Raw genomic sequence first — 12,838 nt, forward strand, 5'->3', positions numbered from 1 at the left:
AATATTGGAGATGGGGTAAAGTGTTTGATGCGACGATCAATTCCCACGAGACAGAGAGTTGAAGTGAACAATGGCTGCATCAACTAGAACAGTGCCTGCCTGCGACTGCTCTGCAATGAGAGCTGCCTACAGGACAGCTGCTCTTTATACCTCCCCTCAAGGGGGCGGAGCCAGGGGCAGAGCCCACAAGGGCACCAACATCAGTGTAGTACAGTACAATGGTCCATAGGTGGAGCCCACATGGGCAACAGCGTGGTACAATGTAGTACAGTGGTGAATGGTTACTATAATACGTTCACCACATTCACCCCCTGCTAAAAAATTGAAGTCCGGCAGGGGTGAAAGGCTCACAGGTTCAGTCTGTCCGGCGCCCTGATTGTGCACTGCGATCGCCGGAGCTCTGGTTTCGCAGCAGAGGGTGTTGAACCTGTCGGTGCGGGCATGGGTGGTGAACGCGTCGATGCGGGCACAGGTGTGGACTCCGTGAGCGTGTCTTCAGGAGCTTCATTCCTGTAGGTCGGCGAAGGGGGGAGGCCGTATAGGAGGGGGTGTGGAGGCCATGTTGGGGCAGGGGCGCTGTTCGGTGTAGGTTGGGGGTGGTAGGTTGGGGTGATGGTAGGGGATCCTGCAGGTGCCAGGTCCCGGAGGGAGACCGTATCCTGTCGGCAGACGGGGTGCTCTACGTATACGTACTGGGGGTTGGTGTGAAGGAGCTGGACCCTCTCGACCAGGGGGTCGGACTTATGGCTCCTTACGTGTTTGCGGAGTAGGACGGGCCCCGGTGTCGTCAGCCAGGACGGAAGCGAGACCCCAGAGGTGGATTTCCTAGGGAAAACAAACAGGCGATCATGAGGGGCCTCGTTCGTGGTTGTGCAAAGGAGTGACTTGATGGAGTGGAGTGCGTCGGGGAGGACCTTCTGTCAGTGGGAAACTGGGAGATTCCTAGATCGTAGGGCCGGGAGGACGGCCTTTCATACCATCACGTTCTCCCTCTCCACCTGTCCGTTTCCCCGGGGCTTATAACTGGCAGTCCTGCTCGAGGCGATGCCCTTCCCGAGCAGGTTCTGACGCTGATCGTCGCTCATAAACGAGGAGCCCCGGTCACTATGGACGTAAGTGGGGAAACTGAACAAGGTGAAGATACTATGTAGGGCCTTAATGACGGTGGCCGCAGTCATGTCGGGGCAAGGGATTGCAAAGGGGAAGCGGGAAAACTCGTCAACGGCGTTGAGGAAATACGTGTTGCGGTTGGTAGAAGGGAGGGGCCCTTTGAAGTCGATACTGAGGCGCTCAAAGGGCCAGGATGCCTTTACCAGGTGGGCCTTCTCTGGTCGAAAGAAGTGCGGCTTACACTACGCGCAGATTTGGCAGTCCCTGGTCATGGCCCTGGCTTCCTCGGTGGAGTAGGGCAGGTTGCGGACCTTGATGTAGTGGAGAAGCTGGGTGACCCCCGGTTGGCAGAGGTTATCGTGGATGGCCCGGAGTCGGTCATCTTGCGAGCTGGCGCATGTGCCGCGGGACAAGGCACCTTGGGGCTCGTTGAGCTTCCCAGGACGATACATGATATCGTAATTATGGGTGGAGAGTTTGATCCTCCACCTCAAGATCTTATCGTTCTTGATCTTGCCCCACTGTGTAATGTCGAACATGAAGGCTACCGACCGTTGGTCGGTGACGAGGGTAAACCTCCTACCAGCGAGGTAGTGCCTCCACTGCCGTACAGCTTCCACGATGGCTTGAGCTTTTTCGACTGAGGAGTGTCAAATTTCGGAGGCGTTGAGGGTACGGGAGAAAAATGCTACTGGCCTACAGCCTAGTTAAGGGTAGCAGCGAGAGCAACCTCAGACGCGTCGCTCTCCACCTGGAAGGGGACGGGCTCGTCCACCGTGCGCATCGCGACCTTGGCAATATCTGCCTTGATGCGGCTGAAGGCCTGGCGGGCCTCAGCCGCCAGTGGGAAGATGGTAGCTTTGATCAGTGGGCGGGCTTTGTCTGCATAGTTGGGACCCAGTAATAGGAAAAGAACCCGAGGCAGCTTTTCAGTGCCTTGGGGCAGTGGGGAAGGGAGAGTTGCAGGAGGGGGTGCATACGGTGGAGGTTGGGCCCCAGAACTCTGTTTTCCACGACATAGCCGAGGATGGCTAGTCTGGTTGTGCAGAAAACGCATCTTTCCTTCTTATAAGTGAGTTGAGGGCTTGGGCGGTTTGGAGAAACTTCTGGAGGTTGGCGTCGTGGTCCTACTGGTCGTGGCCGCAGATGGTGACGTTGTCCAGATACGGAAATGTGGCCCGCAGCCCGTACTGGTCCACCATTCGGTCCATCGTTCTTTGAAAGACCGAGACCCCGTTGGTGACGCCGAAGGGAACCCAGAGGAAGTGGAAGATGTGGCCGTCTGCCTCAGAGGCCGTGTGGTGGCGGTCCTCCGGGCGGATTGGGAGCTGGTGGTATGCGGACCTCAGATCCACCGTGGAGAACATCCGGTAGTGTGCAATCTGATTAACCATGTCCGCTATCCGGGGAAGGGGGTACACATGTACCGGTTTATGGTTTGGCTGTAATCTACAACCATCCGGCTCTTTTCCCTGGTACTGACGACCACCACCTGAGCTCTCCAGGGGCTATTACTGGCCTCAATGATCCCTTTCCGCAAGAGTCGCTGGACCTCGGACCTGATAAAAGCCCTGTCCTGGATACTGTACTGCCTGCTCCTGGTGGCGACGTGTTTACAGTCGGCGGTGAGATTTGCGAAGAGCGGGGGAGGGTCGACCTTCAAGGTCGCGAGGCTACATACGGTGAGAGGGGGTAGGGGCCTGCCGAACTTCAGGGTTAGGCTCCTGAGGTTGCACTGGAAGTCCAGTCCCAACAGAAGAGGAGCGCAGAGATCGGGGAGTACATATAGCTTAAAGTTTGCGCATTCAACGCCTTGTATCGCGAGGTTCGCAACAGTGTACCCCCGGATTTGCACTGAGTGCAATCCGGAAGCAAGGGAGATTGTTTGAAGTGCGGGGGAGATTTGGAGCGAACAGCGCCTTACCGTGTCTGGGTGAACGAAGCACTCTGTGCTCCCGGAGTCAAACAGGCAAGGCATTTTGTGTCCATTGACCCGGACGGTCATCATGGAGTTCCGGAGGTGCTTTGGGCGTGACTTGTCGAGGGTGACCGCGCCGAGTTGCGGGTAGCCGGCGTGGTCAGAGGTGGTGGTGTAGTCCCAAGATGGCTGCCCCCGTTGGTCGCACGTATTGGGCGGCGTTGCAGATGGCGGCCTCCGCCGGTCGTACGTGTCGGGCGGCGAGGAAGATGGCGTCCAAGATGGCGGCCCCCATGAGTCGCACATGGCGGGGGGCGTGGGAGACGGTGACCAAGATGGCGGCCCCCGTGAGTCGAACGTGTTGTGCGGAGTCGAAGATGGCTGCCCCCACGGGCAGCACGAGGCAGATGACGCGTCCGAAGGGGGCGGAGCCGGCAGGCCCACAGCCACACTGCGGGGTCTGCGGGCCTGAGAGTCCGAGAGTCGGGCCTGCAATTTGGAGGACTTGGACCTGGCCAGGCAAACTGTGGCATAGTGTCCTTTCTTGCCGCAGTCGCTACAGTTCCTGTTTCGAGCCGGGCAACGCTGCCTGGGGTGCTGGTGCTGGCCGCAGAAATAGCAGGGTAGCCCCCCGGGTTGGGCGGGCAGCCGCGTGGCACAGGCCTGGGGTACTCTCTCGTTGGGAGTCCACAAGGGGGTCGCGTGATCAAAGGGAAAGCGTTGAGGCTTTGAAACACTACTTCTAGGGAGGTGGCTAGTTTTACCGTCTCTTCTAGGTCGAGGGCGCCCTTCTCGAAGCAGGCGCTGGCTGACCTAGTTGGACCAGACCCGAGCCACGTAGGTGTCCCGGACGGCGAGTTCCATGTGTTGGGAGGCCGTGACGGCCTTGTAGTTGCAGCTTCGCGCGAGGACCTTGAGCTCGTGTAGGTACTCCTCCAGCAATTCCCCGGGGTGTTGGCGGTGAGTGGTGAGGAGATGCCGTGCGAACACTTTGTTCACCGGCCTCACATATAGGCACTTCAGCATCTGCGTATGTGGTCACTTCCTCGAGTTGTACGGAGATTCAATGGCTCACCCGGACGTGGAGGAGGCTCAGCTTCTGTTCGACGGTGACGGAGGGCGAGGAGGAGGCAGCGAGGTAGGCCTCGAAACATCGGAGCCAGTGTGAAAAAATCCCTTTGGCTTCTGCGGCCTGTGGGTCAAGTTCCAGACAGGCAGGTTTGAGGGCTGCTTCCATCGCGGTGTTGTAGCTGATTAAATTGATGCGACCATCAATTCACACGAGACAGAGTTGAAGTGAACAATGGCTGCATCAACTAGAACAGTGCCTGCCTGCAACTGCTCTGCAGTGAGAGCAGCCTACAGGGCAGCTGCTCTTTATACCTCCCCTCAAGGGGGTGGAGCCAGAGGCGGAGCCCACAAGGGCACCAACATGATACAATCAGTGTAGTACAGTACAATGGTCCATAGGTGGAGCCCACATGGGCAACAGCGTGATACAATGTAGTACAGTGGTGAATGGTTACTATAATACGTTCACCACAGTGTTGTTTGAGAGCCAAGAATAATTCAATAGTATAACAAAGAGGAGGAGACAGCGTTGCCATGTGCAGCACGTAATTACTGTCACACATGATGACGGATTAGTAATCCAGAGGTCGAGTCGAATGACCTGGGTACATGGGTTCAAATTACACCATGGCATGCTACTGGAATTTAAATTTCATTCATAAATCTGGAATTCAAAAACTAATCTCGGTCATGCTGTCCATGACAACTGTCATTATACCCCCATCTGCTTCACTAATACCCTGTAGGGAAGGAAATCGGCCATCCTTGCCTGGTCTGGCCTAATCTGTGACTTCTGGCCCACAGCATTGTGGTTGACTCTTTAACTGCCGTTCTGAAATGTCCCAGCAAGTTACGCAGTTCAAGGACAATTAGGGATGGGCAACTCTAATATTTATTGTCACAAGTAGGCTTACATTAATACTGCAATGAAGTTATTGTGAAAAGCCCCTGCTAGCCTTGCCAGAAACGCCCACATCCCATGAAAGAACAATAACTTTAAAAATCAGGCTTCTAATAGGCTTGCCTTGTAAATATGAGCTTTATTTGTAAAACGTGAAACTATTGTCATAAAAACCTATCTGGTTCACTAATGTCCGTTAGGTTTAAAATCTGCAGTCCTTGCCTATATGCAACTCCTGACCACAGAAATGTGGTTGACTCTTAAATGCCCTCTGAAATGACAGAGCAAGCCACTCAGTTATATCAAACTGCTACAAAATCTACAAAAAGGAATGAAACTGGACGGGCCACCCGGCACCACCCTGGAAGCCGGAAACAACATCCTGCAATGACCGCCTGACTAACATTTGGAGCTTGTGCCAAAATTGGGAGAGCTCTAACAGATTCGCCAAGCAACAGCTTCATACTCAAGGAATCATACAGACAATGTCCCAGACTCCACGATCACCATCCCTAGGTATGTTTAGTCCAATGACAGGACAGACGAACCAGAGGTGTTAGCACAAGGGTGTTGAGTCGGGAGGGAGTTGCACTGGGAGTTCTCACCATCAACTGTGGACCCCTTGAAATCTCATGTCATCAAGTCAAACACGGGCAAAGAAACCTCCTGCTAATGACCATGTAATGACCCCCACTCAGCTGATGAACCAGTATTGCTCCATGTTGAACACCACTTGGAGGAAGCACTGAGAGTGGCTCAGACACAGAATGTGCTTTGGGTGTCCATTATTGTCCATCACCAAGTGTGGCTCAGTTGCATGACTACTGACTGAGCTGACCGAGTTCAAAAGGAGATAGCTGCTAGGTTGAGTCTGCCACAGGTGGTGAAGGAACCAACAAGAGGGAAAAACCTACTTGACCTTGTCCTCACCAATCTGCCTGTTGCAGAGTCATCTGTCCATCACAGTATTGGTGCAAGTGACCACCGCACCGTCCTTGTGGAGACAATGTCCTATCTTCACACTGAGGATACCCTCCATTGCATTATGTGGCACACCTCTGTGCTAACTGGGATAGATCTCGAACAGATCTAGCTACTCAAAACTGGGCCATCTGCAGCAGCAGAATAGTATACACCATAATCTGTAAACCTCATGGCCTGACATATGCCCCACTCTACCATTACCATCGAGCCAGGGGATCAACCTTGGTTCAATGAAGAGTGCAGGAAGGCATGCCAGAAGCAGCATCATGCATACCTAAAAATAAGGTGTAAACCTCGTGACGTTACAGCACAGGACTATTTCCATGTCAAACAGTGAAAGCAGCAAATGATAGAGCTGAGCAATCCCACAGCCAACCGATCAGATTTAAGCTCTGCAGTCCTGACACATCAGGTCATGAATGGTGGTGGACAATTAAACAACTCACTGGAGGAGGAGACTTCACAAATATCCCCATCCTCAAGGCTGAAGGAGCCCAGCACATCAATGCAAAAAACAAAACTGAAGAACTCGCAATAATATTCAGCCGGATTCATTTCGTCCTCTGTCTCAGATTCCAAGCATCAAAGATGCTAGTCTTCAGGTACTGGACACTTCAACATTATGGGCCTTGATGATATTCCAACAATAATATTTAAGACTTGTGTTCCAGAGCTAGCTGCACCTCTAGCCAAGCTGTCCCAATACAGCTGCAACACTGGAATCTACCCAGGAATGTGAAAAATTGTTCAGATCTGTCCTGTCCACAAAAAGTAAGACAAATCCAACTCAGTGAATTACTGCCCATCAATCCACTCTCCATCATCAGCAAGATGATGGAAGGGGTCATCAGAGTGCTTTCGAGGGCAGCATGGTGGCACAGTGGTTAGCATCGCTGCCTCATGGCGCCGAGGTCCCAGGTTTGATCCCGGCTCTGGGACACTGTCCGTGTGGAGTTTGCACATTCTCCCTGCGTTTGCTTGGGTTTCACCCCCACAACCCAAAGATGTGCAGGGTAGGTGGATTGGTCAAGCTAAGTTGCCCCTTAATTGGAAAAAATGAATTGGGTATACTAAAATTATTATTTTTTTAAATCACAGTGCTTTCAAGCAGCACTTACACATTGACACTCATGGGTTCCGCCTGGGCCACTCAGCTCCTGACCTCATTATACCCTCAGCTCAAGCATGGACAAACTAGCTGAATTCCAGGTGTGAGGTGAGAGTGACTGCCCTTGACATTAAGGCAGCATTTGATCGTGTAAGGCATCAAGGAGCCCTAGCAAAACTGCAGTCAATGGGAATTAGGGGAAGACTCTCTCCACTGGTTGGAGTCATACCGAGCACAAAGGAAGATGGTTGTGGTTGTCGGAGGTCAATCATCACAGTTCTGGGATATCACTGCAGGAGTTCCTCTGGGTAGTTTTCAACCATGTTCAGCTGCTTTATCAATGACCTTTGCTCCATCATTATGTTACCCCACCCTGGGCTAGTGCGCGGTCAACTCCAGCCCCAGAGTCACAACACAAGTGAATTAATCAATAATTCTTATAAACATTCATGAAATCTTTGGCCCTTGGCTGCCCAATAATTGCAGTCACTAGGTCTGTAAGTTGAAACACAATTATTGTTTATTTATATCAGGATTAATAGTCAAATACGCAACAGCTGCAGTTTGTTAAATATTAATAAATACCCTAACTCCTACTGTAACTTGCCTCCCTCACCCTCTACACACATGAGACAGACAAACACAGAGGAGTGTAAAAGGGGAAAACATGTAAGGCTGACAGTCAAAAGATAAGTTTGCTTCAAATGGTGTTTGCAGCATGCTTTCTTCAGAGTCTGCTTGTGGATTAAAGTCTCCGGTGTATAGCCTGCAATGATCTTTCTTTCAATTCAGCAATATTACTCAGCTTCTCCTGGAGAGGCCTCTTGCTTTGCATCAAACTTTACTTTCAGGCCTCTGCCTTTTCCAGAGAAAGAATTGATTGGTTCCCATCAAACATTTCTGCAGAGAGCTATCAGATTCTGAACCGTTCCTGCCCAGCGTGTAATGGTTCTTCTGTAACCAGATTCATCCAGGTTTTCTGTCAGTTCAGAAACACAGTCTTTCTGGAGAGAAAAAACAAGTGGAAAGAAAGTGGGTCTTCCCTCCAAGCTGCCAAATGGAAACTGAAGCTCCTTAGGCCTCTGAACCATTTCAGTGGGATCAGATCCAACCACCACTTGTTACTGGGCAGAACATACCCTTTTGGGCCAAAACATTGGCCATCAGCCAAATCAATCGATTTCAGTCATCACTGATCTTTCCTGCTGCTGAAATCCTTTCCTTGAATTAAAGGCACAGGCCACTGCCTTAAAGGCACATGCCCATTCATCATCCATGAATCAAAAATGTAACTGCAAAAAATAAAAGAAAGGGGAATTAAGGTAATAAACAGGAACAAAGGGGAAGGACCTTTACAATAAGGTCAGAATGGGGATGTTTGCTGATGATTGCACAATGGTCAGCACCATTCTTGACTCCTCAGATACTGAAGCAGTCATGTCAATATGCACCAAGATTTGGACTGTATTCAGGCTTGGGCTGATAAGTTGCAATTAACATTTGTACCACACAAGTGCCAGGCAATGGCCAACACCAACAAAAGAGACTATAACCATCTCCCCTTTACATTCAATGGCATTACAGTCGCTGAATACTCCATTATCATCATCTTTGAGGTTACCATTGACCATAAACTGAACTGGAACAGCCATTTACACTGTGGCTACAAGAGCAGGTCAAAGGCCACGAATTCTGTGTCACCTAGCTCAACTTCTGACTCCCCTATCCACCATCTGCAAGGCACAAATGTGATGGAATACTCGCCACTTGCCTGGATGAGTGCAGCTCCAACAACACTAAAGGCTCTCAATACCATCCAGGAGAAAGAAGCCTGCTTGATTGGCACATCATCCACCATCTCCAACATCCAATTCCTCCACCACCGATGCACTGCGGCAGCCGTTTGAATCATCTACAAGGTGCACTGCAGCAACAAACCAAGGCCCCTTTTACAGCACCTTCCATACTCGCGACTGTCATGATATCCATATTAACATATCATGGTGCAATCACACACACACACTGATGGACAGGTAGTTGGACCAACCAACACACACACATCACAGCCAATCACCAGTGAGAGCACACACACTATAAAACAGGGAACACCACAGTTCCCACTCATTCTACCAGGAGATAGCTCAGAGCACAGAGCTCACAGCGTGCCACTCAGACATACACCATGTGCTGAGTGCCTCACAAAGATAGTGCTAGGGCTGGGTCCACAGGTTAGCTGGTGAAGTATGAACTACAGCCAGAAGTTAATAGTTATTATTGTACAGAATAATAAAACAGAGTTGTACCATCTACAACCGTGTTGGTTCGTTTGTGTATCGGAACACCCAACGCGACATGATACCAGGCCAGGAACTCACCAGCGACTGTGAGACCTACCTGCACCTCTTCAGAGATCCGCCATCCTGCGCCATGGACACCATCATCCCACCGCAGCCGCTCCAAATCGCTGGAAATCTCGGCGTCAACTGAAGCTGTTTAAACAGCGCTTCCAGCTCTTCCTAGAAGCCACAGACAGGGAGAATGCATCGGACACCAGGAAGATCGCCCTCCTCCTCTCCACGGCGGGGCAACACGCCATCCACATCTACAACTCCCTGGCATTCGCGGAGGGCGAGGACAAGACGAAGTACAAGACGGTCCTTCTAAAATTTGAGGAACACTTCAGCGTGGAAGTTAATGAGAGCTTCGAGAGGTACCTCTTCCAGCAGCGTCTGCAGGGTAAGGATGAGCCTTTTCAATCTTATTTGACACATCTCCGTATCCTCGCGCAGTCCTGCGGCTATGAGTCCACCTCCGACTCCATGATGCGGGATCAGATAGTTTTTGGGGTCACCTCGGATACCCTACGCCAGCAGCTCCTCAAAATAAAGAGCCTCACCCTAGCCACCACCATCGAAACCTGCGTCCTCCACGAAAACGCGACCAGCCGGTACTCCCAATTCCAGGCAGCCGAATCGGCACGGCAGGGGTCCTACGAGGCCGAGCGGGTCCAGTCGATCGAGTTCCTCCCGGCCCGCGGCCCGGACGAGGACGGCCATTTTGCGCACTTTCCGAGGCATCCCGCGCTTGTACGTGCCAAAAGAGGAGACGTTGACACAGAGGGATGGGATGCGCAGGCGCGCTCTACGCAGGACCCAACCGCGCATGCGCGGTGGCGCAACGAACGCCATGACGTCACGACGTGCGGCAACTGTGGATCCGCACACTTAAAGTGGCAATGTCCAGCCAAAACGCGACAATGCCTCCGCTGTGGCAGGATGGGCCACTACGCTGCCTGTTGTCGAGCAGCTCAACCTGCCAGCTCTCCTCAATTCCGCCAGCCTCGCAGGGACGTGATTGCCATTCAGCCCCAATACACCGAGTCATACCCTGACGACGTGCTGACCGGTGATAACGACGACCGGGAACCCTTCCGCGTTGCGGTAATAGACAGGAACTGGTTGTCCCCAAGTAGGACTCACCAGCCGATGCCAGTGCACAGCATTAATCCGGGCGATGAATGGTGTGCCACCCTAACGGTTAACCGATCACCAATCACATTCCGCTTAGACACTGGTGCCTCCGCCAATCTCATTGCATGGTCAGCCTTCTACGCCTTGAAGGTCAAACCACCGATTCGGCCATCCCGCTGTCAGTTGGTCGATTACAACGGGAACGTTATCCCGGCCATGGGGTCCTGCCAGCTCGAGGTCACACACAATTCATACACAACCACACTGTCCTTTGAGATAGTTGGATCCTCGAAGGACTCTCTGTTAGACGCAAAGGCGTGCAAGATCCTCCACCTCGTTCAGCGGGTACACACTCTGTCTCCAGAAGGCACGTCCGACTTCCCGGATGCAGACTTTAGGGCACAGATCCACTCACTCCTCGCCCACAACCAGGAGGCTTTCGATGGCATGAGCACACTGCCCTACACTTACAGAATACGGCTCAAACCGGACGCCACCCCGGTCATTCACGCACCTCGTAGAGTCCCAGCACCACTCAAGGACAGCCTCAAGCAGCAGCTGCAGGATCTCCAGGACCAAGGAGTGCTTTCCCGGGTCACGGAGCCCACGCCATGGGTCAGCTCCATGGTGTGCGTAAAAAAGCCCTCTGGTGAGCTCCGGATCTGCATCGACCCGAAAGACCTGAACAATAACATCATGAGGAAACACTGCCCCATACCCAAACGGGAAGAGATCACGAGCGAAATGGCCCGGGCTAAAATTTTCACCAAGCTTGATGCTTCAAAAAGTTTTTGGCAGATTCAGCTGGATCAGTCCAGCAGGAAGCTGTGCACTTTCAACACTCCCTTTGGCAGGTACTGCTACAATAGGATGCCGGTTGGCATCATCTCGGCATCCGAGGTGTTTTATCACATCATGGAACAGATGATGGAGGGTATCGAAGGGGTGCACGTCTATGTTGACGACGTCATCATCTGGTCCACCACACCACAGGAGCACATCAGTCGTCTCCAGCGTGTCTTTGTACGGATACGAGATCACGACCTGCGCCTTAACCGAGCCAAGTGTTCTTTTGGCCAAACTGAGCTAAAGTTTCTGTGGGACCACATATCCCGGTCGGGGGTGCATCCTGATGCCGACAAAGTGGCAGCTATTGCTGCCATGCCGCAGCCGGCAGACAAGAAGGCAGTGCTACTATGGTGGTATGTATTAGGGGTAATACGGTACACCATGAATGCCGAGGAGCTATTGGAGGACAGATGCTGGGTCCCGAATGTATTAGGGGTAATACGGTACACCATGAATGCCGTAGAGCTATTGGAGGACAGATGCTGGGTCCCGATTGGATCTGCTGCCTACTGGGCTCCACCCAGATAGGCGGGGTATAAGAACCCGGTTTACTCCCCGCAGCTGCATTCTGTGACTGAGCTGCTGGGGAACAAGTCTGCTCAATAAAGCCTCGATTGACGTTCTCTACGTCTCGCCTCGTGTGTGATCGATGGTGCTACAATAGGCTTGGAGGCGGTCTACTTATGCGTTGGCACATGTGCCGCGAGATAGGGCATCGGACGGCTCGTTCAGCTTTCCGGGACGGTACAAGATCTCATAGTTGTAGGTGGAGAGTTCGATCCTCCACCGCAGGATCTTGTCGTTCTTTATCTTGCCCCGCTGTGCATTATCGAACATGAAGGCTACCGACCGTTGGTCAGTGAGGAGAGTGAATCTCCTACCGGCCAGGTAATGCCTCCAATGTCGCACAGCTTCCACTATGGCTTGGGCCTCCTTTTCTACTGAGGATTGGCAAATTTCTGAAGCGTGGAGGGTCCGGGAGAAAAAGGCCACGGGTCTGCCCGCTTGGTTGAGAGTGGCCGCCAGAGCTACGTCGGATGCGCCGCTCTTGACTTGGAAGGGGAGGGACTCGTCGATGGCGCGCATCGTGGCCTTTGCGATATCTGCTTTGATGCGGCTGAAGGCCTGGCGGGCCTCTGTCGACAGGGGAAAAGTAGTGGACTGGTTTAGTGGGCGGGCCTTGTCTGCGTACTGGGGGACCCACTGGGCGTAATAAGAAAAGAAGCCCAGGCAGCGTTTCAGGGCTTTGGCACAGTGGGGAAGAGAGAACTCCATGAGGGGGCGCATGCGTTCAGGTTCGGGGCCTATCACTCCATTATGCACTACGTAGCCCAAGGTGGCTAGACGGTCGGTGCTAAACACGCATTTTTCCTCGTTGTAGGTGAGGTTGAGGACGTTAGCGGTCTGGAGGAATTTGCGGAGGTTGG

Source organism: Scyliorhinus torazame, chromosome 2 (genome assembly GCF_047496885.1).
Source record: "Scyliorhinus torazame isolate Kashiwa2021f chromosome 2, sScyTor2.1, whole genome shotgun sequence".
Lineage (NCBI taxonomy): Eukaryota > Metazoa > Chordata > Chondrichthyes > Carcharhiniformes > Scyliorhinidae > Scyliorhinus > Scyliorhinus torazame.